Below are 12,263 nucleotides of genomic sequence, written 5' to 3'. Positions count from 1 at the left end.
CGTCCGGGATCTCATCCGGGACTCCGAACAACATTCGGGTTTCTGCATATACATATCTTCACAACCCTAGCGTCACCGAACCTTAAGTGTGTAGACCCTACGGGTTCGGGAGACAAGCAGACATGACCGAGACGACTCTCCGGTCAATAACCAACAGCGGGATCTGGATACCCATGTTGGCTCCCACATGCTCCACGATGATTTCATCGGATGAACCACGATGTCGAGGATTCAATCAACCCCGTATGCAATTCCCTTTGTCAATCGATATGTTACTTGCCCGAGATTCGATCGTCGGTATCCCAATACCTCGTTCAATCTCGTTACCGGCAAGTCACTTTACTCGTACCGTAATGCATGATCCCGTGACCAGACACTTGGTCACTTTGAGCTCATTATGATGATGCATTACCGAGTGGGCCCAGCGATACCTCTCCGTCATACGGAGTGACAAATCCCAGTCTTGATCCATGTCAACCCAACAGACACTTTCGGAGATACCCGTAGTCTACCTTTATAGTCACCCAGTTACGTTGTGACGTTTGATACACCCAAAGCACTCCTACGGTATCCGGGAGTTACACGATCTCATGGTCAAAGGAAAAGATACTTGACATTGGAAAAGCTCTAGCAAACGAACTACACGATCTTTGTGCTATGCTTAGGATTGGGTCTTGTCCATCACATCATTCTCCTAATGATGTGATCCCGTTATCAATGACATCCAATGTCCATAGCCAGGAAACCATGACTATCTGTTGATCAACGAGCTAGTCAGCTAGAGGCTTACCAGGGACATATTATGGTCTATGTATTCACACGTGTATTACGATTTCCGGATAATACAGTTATAGCATGAATAAAGACAATTATCATGAACAAAGAAATATAATAATAATACTTTTATTATTGCCTCTAGGGCATATTTCCAACACGCCGCGTAGGGTGCTACCCCGAGGGTGATGTCCGCGGCTGGGAACCGGGCTCCGGCGATGATGGAGAGGGCAGCGCTCGTGCGGCCGGAGGCGCTCAGGGTTCCTCAAGCTTCTCTGGTTCTTCTTCAGGCGACGACTATTCTAGAGGTGGCCGTGGTCAGCCTCCACGCCGTCGTATCTGCTTGGGAGGTGGTAGCGTGTCCGCCCACCGTCGCGCCCTGGTGAAGCGCGAGAGGGAGTCCGCCTGAGCTCCGGAGGCAGCTCGGGCTTCACTGCGGACCGGTGTGAGGCGAGCTGCACCAGATTTGTTCTTCCTTTTCCTTTTTCCTGCGTAAAAAGGACAGTAGTGTGGAGCCCCGCGGGGGCGTGTATGGGTTATTGCTGTTAATCATCGTTTTGCTTTCTTTATCGTACCTTCCGGCTACGTGCCCACGCGTGGATGGTTCCCGGCCCTAGCCGTGGGGGCGACCGACCCAGGCCCTGTGTCTGTGTCGCGGTGCCCGAGGGCACGGACTGGAGGGGTGCTCCTGCAAGGGGCCCAGGTCGCGAACCCTTTGAATGACTAGGATAGGGACTCTCGCGAGGGCGCTCGGCTGCCCCCCTCGCGAGGCTTTGCACCAGAGAAATTGAGGTAGGAGAACGAAATGTCGAAGAACCGCAAGCCAAAGACGGCAACAACTTCAATAAAACTTCGAATGAGAAGGAACAAGCCAACTGCTGAAAGCAAATGAAAAGCCGCGTCCGGCACCTAATCTAGTCTTTGACGTCTTCTCACCAGCGCGGAGCTAAGTGCTGCCACTTGGCGTGGGAGGGAGCCCCAGGGCCTGAGGCCGGCACTCCTGAGACTCTGGTGCGTGTACAGCCCCAACTCATTATTACGTGAGAGTGTCACGGGCGGCGAGCTTCACAGGCGTTGGCCTTCTTCACAGGCTCCGGGCCTTTTCCAAAACGCGACAACTTCACAGGCATTCGCCTTCTTCACAGGCTCCGGGCCTTTTCCAAAACGCGATAGCTTCACAGGCACTCGCCTTGCTTCACAGGCTCTGGGCCTTTTCCAAAACGCGATAGCTTCACAGGCACTCGCCTTGCTTCACAGGCTCTGGGCCTTTTCCAAAACGCGATAGCTTCACAGGCACTCACCTTGCTTCATAGGCTCTGGGCCTTTTTAGGGGTAGAACCTCCGGAGGTGCTGGATGTTCCATGCATTCTGGACCGGACTCCCTCCTGAGTCTCCAAGCGCGCGGAGTCGGGACTGGAAACATGAACAACCTTGAACGGGCCCTCCCACATGGGAGAGAGCTTGTGCAATCCCTCCCTGGAGAGAACCTGCCTGAGCACGAGGTCTCCTACCTCAAGAGTCCTGGGGCGGATGTTGCGGCAGTGATATCGCCGCAGTGCTTGTTGGTACCTCGCCGCTCGCAGCGCGGCTTCTCGGCGACGTTCCTCCCCCAGCACGGGGTCCATCCCCCGCATGGCGTCCTGTTGTGCCTCGTCGAACGCCAGGACCCGCGTGGAGCGACGTCTCACCTCGTGAGGGAGGACCGCTTCCGCTCCGTAGACTAGGAAGAACGGGGTCTCTCAAGTCGGCTTGGTCGCAGTGGTGCGGATGGACCACAGCACGGACTGAAGCTCGTCGTACCAACCTCTGCCGCAGGCCTCCAGCTTCTTCTTGAACATCCTGGTCTTGAGGCCCCTCAGGACCTCCGCGTTTACCCGCTCGGCCTGGCCGTTGCTTCGGGGGTGCGCCACTGAAGCGTAGCATATCTGCGTTCCAAGGTTAGCACAGTATGTTTTGAACAGGTTACTGGTGAACTGCGAACCGTTGTCCGTGATGATGCGATTCGGCACCCCGAACCGGCTCACGATGCCCTTGATGAACTTGACCGCGGAACCCGCGGGAATGGTGCGGACAGCCTCTACTTCAGCCCACTTGGTGAACTTGTCCACATCAACGTAAAGGTAGCGGTAGCCCCCTAGCGCCCGAGGAAACGGGCCCAAGATGTCCAGCCCCCAGACTGCGAATGGCCACGAAAGGGGGATAGTCTCCAAGCCTCCTGCTGGCTGATGAATCTGCTTGGCGTGGAACTGGCAGGCTTCACAAGCTTTCACTAGTTCCACGGCGTCATTGAGCGCGGTGGGCCAATAAAACCCACTGCGGAACGCCTTGCCGACGAGGGTCCGTGATGATGAATGATGTCCGCAGTCTCCGCCGTGTATATCTTCCAGTAGTTCCTTCCCTTGCTCCCTGGAGATGCAGCGCAGGGATACATCGTTTGGTCGCTTCCGGTAGAGCTCTCCATCTTTGATGCAGTATGCCGTGGCCTGGCGTGCCACTCGCTCTGCTTCCTCCTCCTTCTCCGGCAGGGTCCCTTGCGTTAAGTACCTCTGGAGCTCCGCGATCCAACATCCCTCCTGAGGTTCCATCATTAGGAGCAGGCATGCTCCCGAGGCCAGGCCACAGGCCGGAGCTCCTGAGGCAGGTGGCTGGGGGAGCTCCTCCCGGGGCTGAGCCGTATTTGATAATGACGGCAGGGCTGAAGGCTTGAAGAGCCGCTCCTCAAAAACGCCAGGCTCCTGAGGTAACCGCCTGGACGCGCGTTTGGCGATGTCATCGGCTTCCTGATTGGTGCCACGGGGCACATGCTGCAACTCCAACCCCCAGAACTGCTTCTCCATCCTGCGGACCTCCGCAAGGTAGGCTTCCATGTGCTCATCCTTCGGCTCGTACACCTTGTTGGAGAAGTTGACAAGGAGCTGCGAATCGCCCTTGATGGTGAGGCGTTTCACCCCCAGGGCAGCTGCGGCCTTCAAGCCCGCTATTAAACCTTCATACTCCACTATGTTGTTGGAGACCTTTTCGCCTTGCTGGAAACAGAGCTGCACGACGTAATAGAGCTTGTCCTGAGTGGGCGATATAAGCACCGCCCCAGCCCCAGCATCGTGCCTGGAGAACGCCCCATCGAAGTACATGACCCAGCCTTCTGGCGCCTTGCTTCCCGGGGACAGGGACCGATCCTCGTCGGCCCTGAGGCCTGGCGCCTCCGTCCATTCTGCCACAAAATCTGCCAACGCTGCTCCCTTGATGACTCTGGTCGTGCTGAATTCGAGCTGAAACGCTTGCAGCTCTATGTTCCACTCGGCGACCCTTCCAGCTGAATTGGGGCTCCTGAGCACTCTCTCCAGGGGGTATGACGAGACGACCTTGATGGGGTGACCCTAAAAATAGTGCCGCAGCTTGCGCGAGGCCACCAGTAGCGCGAGGAGGAGTTTCTGAGGCATGGGGTACCGTGCCCTTGCATCCCGCAACACCGTGCTGACGAAGTACACAGGGTGCTCAATGAGGTGGAGTGCGTCAGTGCTGGTGGCTCCCTTCGGAGACCTTGGCACCTCTTGAGGCAATGAGGACTCCTGAGACTGGCCATCTGGGAGTGGGGCCTCTTCCGCTTCCGGTGCGCCCCTCTGCGGCGGTTGATCCTCCTCAGCCGCTGTAGCGGTTTCTGTGGGCCTTCCCCGTTCCTGTTCCGCCTCATCCCGGGCCGCTGCTGCGGTTTTGAATCGACGCTCCTCTCTGACTGCCACCAAGGCTGTGCTAGCGGATTAGGGAGTGGCGGCGAGGTAAAGCACCAGGGGCTCTTGAGGGCGCGGAGCCACCATGACCGGTGGACTGGTCAGGTATCTCTTGAGATCCTGGAACGCCTTATCGGCCTCTTCAGTCCACTCGAAGGGCCCCTTTTTCTTCATTAGCTGGAAGAAAGGTAGCGCTCGCTCCCCCAACTTGGAGATGAAGCGCCCTAGCGCGGTCACTCGCCCCGTGAGCTTCTGCATTTCTCTGAGGGTCTTTGGCAGGCTCATGTCTTCCACTGCCTTGACCTTCTCCGGGTTAGCCTCGATGCCTCGGTGGGACACGAGGAAACCCAAGAGCTTGCCCGAGGGGACTCCGAACACACACTTCTCTGGGTTGAGCCATAGGTTCACTGCGTTGACGCTCGCGAAGGTTTCCTCCAGGTCTTGTATCAAGGTCCTGGCCTCCTGAGATTTTACCACGATGTCATCGACGTAAGCTTCGACATTCTTCCCGAGCTGCGGGCCCAGGGTGATGTGCATCAGCCGCTGAAAGGTCGCCCCTGCATTACGCAGCCCGAATGGCATGCATGTGTGGCAGTACACCCCACACGGGGTTAGGAAGGCTGTCTTCTCGACGTCTTCTACCGCCATCTTGATCTGGTGATACCCAGATAAGGCATCCAGGAAGCATAACAGGTCGCATTCTGCAGTGGAATCGACGATCTGGTCGATGCGGGGGAGCGGGAACGGATCTTGCGGGCAAGCTTTGTTGAGGTTGGTGAAGTCGACACACATGCGCTCCTTCCCTCCCTTCTTGGGCACAACGACAGGGTTGGCCAACCAATCTGGGTATTGGACCTCGCGAATGACCCCAGTGGCCTCTAATTTGCGGGTCTCTTGGACGATGAAGGCCTGCTTTTCTGTGGACTGCCACCTGGCCTTCTGCTTCACAGGGCGCACGTTGGGGCACACGTTGAGGTGATGCTCAATTACACTCCTGGGGATCCCTGCCAACTGGTCTGGCTCCCAAGCGAATACCTTCTTGTTTGCATGCAGGAACCCGACCAGGGCCTCTTCCTGCTCGGGTTTGAGGTGGGCGCCTATGGTGAAAGTGGCGTTGGTGGACCCGTCCTCATCGACGGGTATCTGCTTGGTTTCTGCCTTGTCTTGGGTGAACAACTGCTTCTTCTTGGCGGGCGTAGCTCCCTTGGGCTCGGGGGCCTCCAAGTCGGCGGGTTGTGCCGACGCCGCTGTCTTGAAGACGAGCTTGAGCACCCACAGAGCGTCCCCGGTGTCCCCGTGCACGGTGAGGACACCGCTGCTCCCGGGCATCTTCATGAGGTTGTACGCCGGGTGCGTCGCTGCCATGAACTGGGCCAGCACTGGGTAGCCGAGGATGGCGTTGTAGGGGAGGCCGATGGGGGCGATGTCGAAGTCGACCAGCTCCGTGCGGAAGTTGTCGTAGGTGCTGAAGGTTACTGGGAGCCGGATCTGTCCCAAGGAGCTGGATGATCCGCCCCCAACGCCTGAGAAGGGCCGGCTGGATCGCAGCCGTTCCTGGGGTATGCAGAGGAGATTGAAGGCCTCGACCGAGAGCATGCTGAGGCCCGCGCCGCCATCAATGAGGGTTCTGGTGATGGCCACCTGGCAGATGGTGGGGGTGCACAGCATGGGGAGCGCACCCGAGCAGGCCGAGTTGGAGGGGTGGTCCTCCGAGCTGAAGGTCAGGCCGGTCTCGGGCGCCGCCTGATCCAGGGGAGCCCCCTGCCGCGTGGAAGCGGCGCTGATCCGGCGGATGAACAGCTTGACGTGGTGACTTGTGGGCGGCGCCTGCGAGCCGCCCAAGAGGGCCGCAATGACCGGGGGTGTTGATGCAGCACGATAGACGGGGGAGAGGTTGCGGGGCTCCATGGGTGCGCGGGGCGAAGAACCAGCTGGGGCGAGCGAGGGAGTTGCGGTGCGGCCGTCTTGCCGCACGGATGGATGCTGAGACGATGCTCGCTGTTCGTCCCCCGCCGGGCCGATGGCGGCATTGACGGCAGGTGACGGGGAACGGCATGGACGCCCGCCGACAAGGGTCGTCTGGCATCGTGGGAAGCGAGTGCGGCCCGGCGCTCGGCGCGGGCCCGACGAGCGTCAGACATGGGCGTGATGGTCGGAGGAGAATGGGGTGGTGGAAGACGAGTCCTAGCCCACCCCTACCTGGCGCGCCAAATGTCGGATTTCGGGTTCCGGCAGACCCTTGAGGTTCGAACACTGGGGTGCGAGCGGAGATTTCGCCTCCTACCTACCCGCACCCCCCGCCATGCTAGGATCTAAACTACGGAAAGAACAACGCAAGAGACACAAGGTTTATACTGGTTTGGGCCACCGTTGTGGTGTAATACCCTACTCCAGTGTGTGGTGTGGTGGATTGCCTCTTGGGCGGATGATGGTGAACACTACAAGGAAGAACAGCCTCGCGAGGGTCTGTTCTTGGCTGGGGGGATGAACTACTGAGAAGACTTCAGTCACCTTTCTCTCCCTCTCTCTCTGCTTCCTACCAACCGTCCCCTTGCTATATGAGTGGCTGGTCCTATTTATAGAGGCCCTGGTCCTCTTCCCAAATATCGAGCGGGAAGGGAGCCAACAATGGCGGGCTAATTTGAAGGGGGACAGCAAGTATCAGCTATCCTGACAAAAGTAGTCTTCGCCTGTGCAAAGCTCTGGTGATGACGCCGTCTTGGGCTCCACGATGACCTCCATCTCGTAGTCCTCCTGGTCTTGGTCTCGTTGCACCGAAATGGCAACCTTTGCCTGATGCCTCGGTAATCTGCGGCTGCGCTTGCCCCCTTTGCACCAAAGAGGAAAGGAGGACGCTGCACGGGCTGGCACCCGCCTGGCGCCCTGAGTCGTCATGGCTTGCGTCACGGGCACCTCGTGAGGTACCCTGCCTTGATCTCTCCGCCTCCTCGTGAGCCAGCCTGACGAGGCCGTGCCTGAGGAAGCTTCGCGTTGCCCGCCCCGCAAGGCTTGGCCCCTCACGAGGGTCTTGGGTTTGTGTTGGTGAAGATGGGCCGCACTGGGCCCCCTTTTGAGCCACGCCGCAAGCCGCAGGCAGGCAAGTCTGGGGACCCCGTTCCCAGAACGCCGACATTTACCTTGGCACCGCATGCCATGAAGCAATAGGTGGGAGCGGAGTTGTCCTTGTCATTAGCATCGGCATCGGTGACGAAGTCATTATCTTCAGTGTTGAAGATGGACTTGGCAACGTAGGATGTAGCCAGACTTGCAACGCCAGAATTGGACACCTCCTCAGACTCCACCTCCGCCTCCTCAGAAGCAGACTCCTCCTCTGAATCCATTTCCTTGCCAACAAATGCACGAGCCTTGCCAGATGAGCTCTTATTATGTGATGAAGACTTTGAGGAAGACTTGGAAGAAGACTTTGAGTATTTCTTCTTCTTCTTGTTGTCAGAATCATATTCCTTGCTCTTCCTTCTTATTCTTGTTCTCATTGTCCCACTGCGGACACTCAGAGATGTAGTGAACAGGTTTCTTGCACTTGTGGCATGTTCTCTTCTTGTAGTCATGAGCAGAAGCTTCATCATTCCTTGAGCTGGATCGTGAGACTTTCTAAAGCCTTTCTTCTTGGTGAATTTTTGGAACTTCTTCACAAGCATAGAAAGCTCCTTTCCAATGTCTTCAGGATCATCAGAACTGTAGTCAGATTCTTCTTCAGATGAGGAAACAGCTTTTGCCTTCAAGGCATGAGTTCGGCCATAGTTGGGACCGTAGATATCTCTTTTCTCAGAAAGCTGAAACTCATGTGTGTTGAGCCTTTCAAGTATGTCAGACGGATCGAGTCTCTTGAAGTCAGGCCGTTCTTGAATCATCAGGGCTAGGGTGTCAGACGAGCTATCAAGTGATCTCAGGAGTGTCTTGACGATTTCATGCTTGGTGATCTCAGTAGCGCCGAGAGCTTGAAGATCATTTATGATGTCAGTGAGGCGATCAAACGTGAGCTGAACATTCTCATTGTCATTTCTCTTGAAGTGGTTGAAGAGGTTGTGAAGAACACTAATCCTTTGATCTCTCTGGGTTGAGACGCCTTCGTTGACCTTGGAGAGCCAGTCCCAAACTAGCTTAGATGTTTCCAAAGCACTCACACGGCCATACTGCCCTTTGGTCAGATGACCACAGATGATGTTCTTGGCGGTGGAATCCAGTTGAACAAACTTCTTGACATCAACAGCGGTGACACCTTCACCAGCCTTGGGAACGCCATTCTTGACGACATACCAGAGGTCGACATCAATGGCTTGAATATGCATGCGCATCTTATTCTTCCAGTAGGGATATTCAGTTCCATCGAAGACGGGGCACGCAGCGGAGACTTTGATTATCCCTGCAATCGACATAGCTAAAACTCCAGGTGGTTAAACTGAATCACACAAAACAAGGGAGTACCTTGCTCTGATACCAATTGAAAGTGCTAGTTATTGACTAGAGGGGGGGTGAATAGGCGATTTTTTTGAAAGTCTTCAAAACATGGAAGTTTCGAAGACAATCGATAGAAATGAACCTATTAACATGCAGCGGAAGGTAGACTACACTGGGCAAGCCATAGTCAAGTATTCAATGAAGTGAAAGCACAAAGACTAATAGCAGCTAGGCAGTATGGATCAGGATGGAAGACAATATGAAGCCAATCAGAACAAGTAGTCACACACTGAAGACAAATAGATAATGCAAACAGGCAATGACTTCACAAGGACCAACTGTAAATAAAGAGATCGGAAGGATAGAACCAGTTGCTCGTTGAAGACAATGATTTGTTGGACCAGTTCCAGTTGTTGTGACAACTATACGTCTGGTTAGGGAGGCTGAGATTTAACTCAGAAGACCGTGTCTTCACCTTATTCCCCTTGAGCTAAGGACACCCAGTCCTCGCCCAATCACTCTGGTAAGTCTTCAAGGTAGACTTCCAAACCTTCACAGACTTTGTTCACCGGCGATCCACAATGACTCCTGGATGCTCAGAACACGACGCCTAACCGGCTGGAGGATTCACAGTCCTCAAGTGTAACAAGTCTTTAGATCACACAGACAGGAAGACTTCAGTGATGCCTAACACTCTTTGGCTCTGGGTGTTTAGGGCTTTGTCCTCGCAAGGATTTCTCTCTCAAAGGCTTCAAGGTGGGTTGCTCTCAAACGACAAAATCCGTGCACTAACTCTGAGCAGCCAACCAATTTATGGTGTAGGGGTGGGCTATTTATAGCCACTAGGCAACCTGACCTGATTTGTCCGAAATGACCCTGGGTCACTAAGGAACTGACACGTGTTTCAACGGTCAGATTTCAAACACACGCGGCAACTTTACTTGGGCTACAAGTAAAGCTGACTCATCCAGCTCTGGATAAGATTTGCTCTCATTGTCTTTGCTCGAAGACATAGGATTTTGGTTAAGCATCACTTTAGTCACTCTGACTTTGTTCACTGGGACCCCACTTAATAGTACGGTGGTTCCTACGACTCAACAAAGAAGAAAAGGAAACAACGAAACAACTAAGTCTTCGCGCTCCATAGTCTTCACGCGATGTCTTCTCTTGGCATAGTCTTCAATGTGAATATCTTCACATACCACCTTTGTCTTCAATGTCTTCATACATTTTTAGGGGTCATCTCCGGTAGGAAACCCGAATCAATGAGGGACTACTACCTGTGTTACCCTGCAATTCTCACAAACACATTAGTCCCTCAACCAGGTTTGTCGTTAATACTCCAAAACCAACTAGGGGTGGCACTAGATGCACTTACAGAGGCAAGCAGCGGATTCGGCGGCTCGACTCGGTAAAGGTGAACGCAGCACAAGGGACTTGCGTGGTCAGAACGCGCAGTGGTTCAACCCGGTAGAGGTACAGCAGCAGCCGGCTATGAAATGAACTGGCGGGAGGCATGGTAGTGGCAGGCGACTAGTCAGGCTCAGCGACAACCCGGCAAGGCATGACGGCTCGGCGGTTTGAGGCCTGAGACGAGGCTGCTCTGGCGAAGCGGAACAACAAGGCAGGGCTGCGGCGGCGACTTACCTTCATCACCACCGCGGCCTAGGGACAACGCGAGGTTGAGACACGGCGGCAAGCTCGGCGCGCTTGGACTCGGGTGGCTCGGCGTGCTGTAGCTCGCTCGCGAGAAGTAGCAGAGGAGGCTCGAGGCGTTCGGCGATTTGCAATAGCGGAGGTAACCCGGCTCCGGGCGGAGTTATGCACACCGGCCATGACTATGGCGGCGACTCGTAGTGCGGCGGGTTTAGCAGAATCCGGTGGAAGCGGCGGCTCGGGGCCAGCAGTTCCAAGGTGGACGAAAGCAGCGGCTCACGGGCGGTGGCCCGACGGACACAAACCGGATGCACGGGGCGGCCTTCTGAGGGGGGCGAGAGGAAACACAGGTGGAACTCTGGCCGATTTAGTGCGGCAGAGAGGCGCCCGTGAGGCGAGACCGTAGTGGCCGAGGCAGAGTCATGCGGGTGAAGGCGTGACCACGGCATGAAACGGGTTGAGTGCAGCAGTGGCTTGTAGGCGGAGTGAGAGTCAGGCGACCCGCCGGCCAGCAGCGACTCGGAGCGAGTTGGCGCGGCGCGTGGGCGGTCGGAGGAGAGCTCATCATGGCGAGGACGGGGCCGTGGCGGAGGAGGTCCACAACTGTGAATCCGAGTTGATGTTGTATTTGCTTTCGGGTCATCAATTGCGTCCGAGTCTGTGGCATCACTGCAGGAGCCTTGGCGCAGAGGCGAAGCGGTAATGATGGCTTGGCTGGCAGAGTGCGGCGGCTCAAGGAAAAAACACGGCAAGGCAATGGGAGACCGTGGCTCGGAGTGGCTAGGGCGGCTCGAGACCGTAGTGGCGTCTTCATTGAGTCCAATGGAGGCAGCTGGCGGTTCGTCAGCGAGACGGGGATCCGACACGAGGAGGCGGGTTGAGAAGGAGCTGGTGGTAATGGCCAGATGAGATGTCGGCGGCCCGGTGGAACACCTTTTGGGTGCAACAGAGGAGGCCCCAGCGGCTTGAGGACTGTCCCGGAGGCAACAGGGCCGCGGCGCATGAGGCGCCCTATTGCGGCGGCGGCGAAAAACCAGCTCAGTGCGGCAGAGCGCGACTCGCCGTAGAACGGGAAACGGAGGCTCGTTGGTTTTTGGCAATTTATCAGGACAGCTTGACGCAGAGGTGGCTCGACGGTCAATGCAACTGCTGGTGAGAAGGCCCGACTGGGCGAGTCACGATGGTGAACCGGCGAAGGCGGACCCGGCGTTAGCGAATCCGGGTCGGCTCGGTGAAGGCGAATCCGGGTCATGGCCAGTGGAGTCCTGTCCGAGTCCTTACTCATACTCTCCTTTCCTTTTCTTCTTCTTTTTTATTTCTTTTTGACCTGGTCAAAAGATATAGCAACATAAGGTCTCTTTGAAACATATAACTGCAGTACGTTCTTCGATCTTGGCGACTTGACGACAACAAAGAAAATCGTAGGACAGCGGCAGGCTAAAACTGCAACCCTAACTCCTCTTGATCTCAATTTTGTCTAATCCATCGCTTAAAAACTTATTTGATCTTTGACTGATGAACTTGTAGTTGATGTGAATCCTTCCAAACCGGTTATTTTTCATCCGAACAATTGCAAACTTCTCAATCCCTGGAAGAGATCTGAGGGAGTCCTGGATTAGGGGGTGTCCGGATGGCCGGACTATACCTTCAGCCGGACTCCTGGACTATGAAGATACAAGATTGAAG

This window comes from Triticum urartu, chromosome 2A (genome assembly GCF_056163025.1).
Source record: "Triticum urartu cultivar PI428250 chromosome 2A, HENAU_Tu73, whole genome shotgun sequence".
Taxonomy (NCBI): Eukaryota; Viridiplantae; Streptophyta; class Magnoliopsida; order Poales; family Poaceae; genus Triticum; species Triticum urartu.
This window is presented reverse-complemented; position numbering follows the sequence as displayed.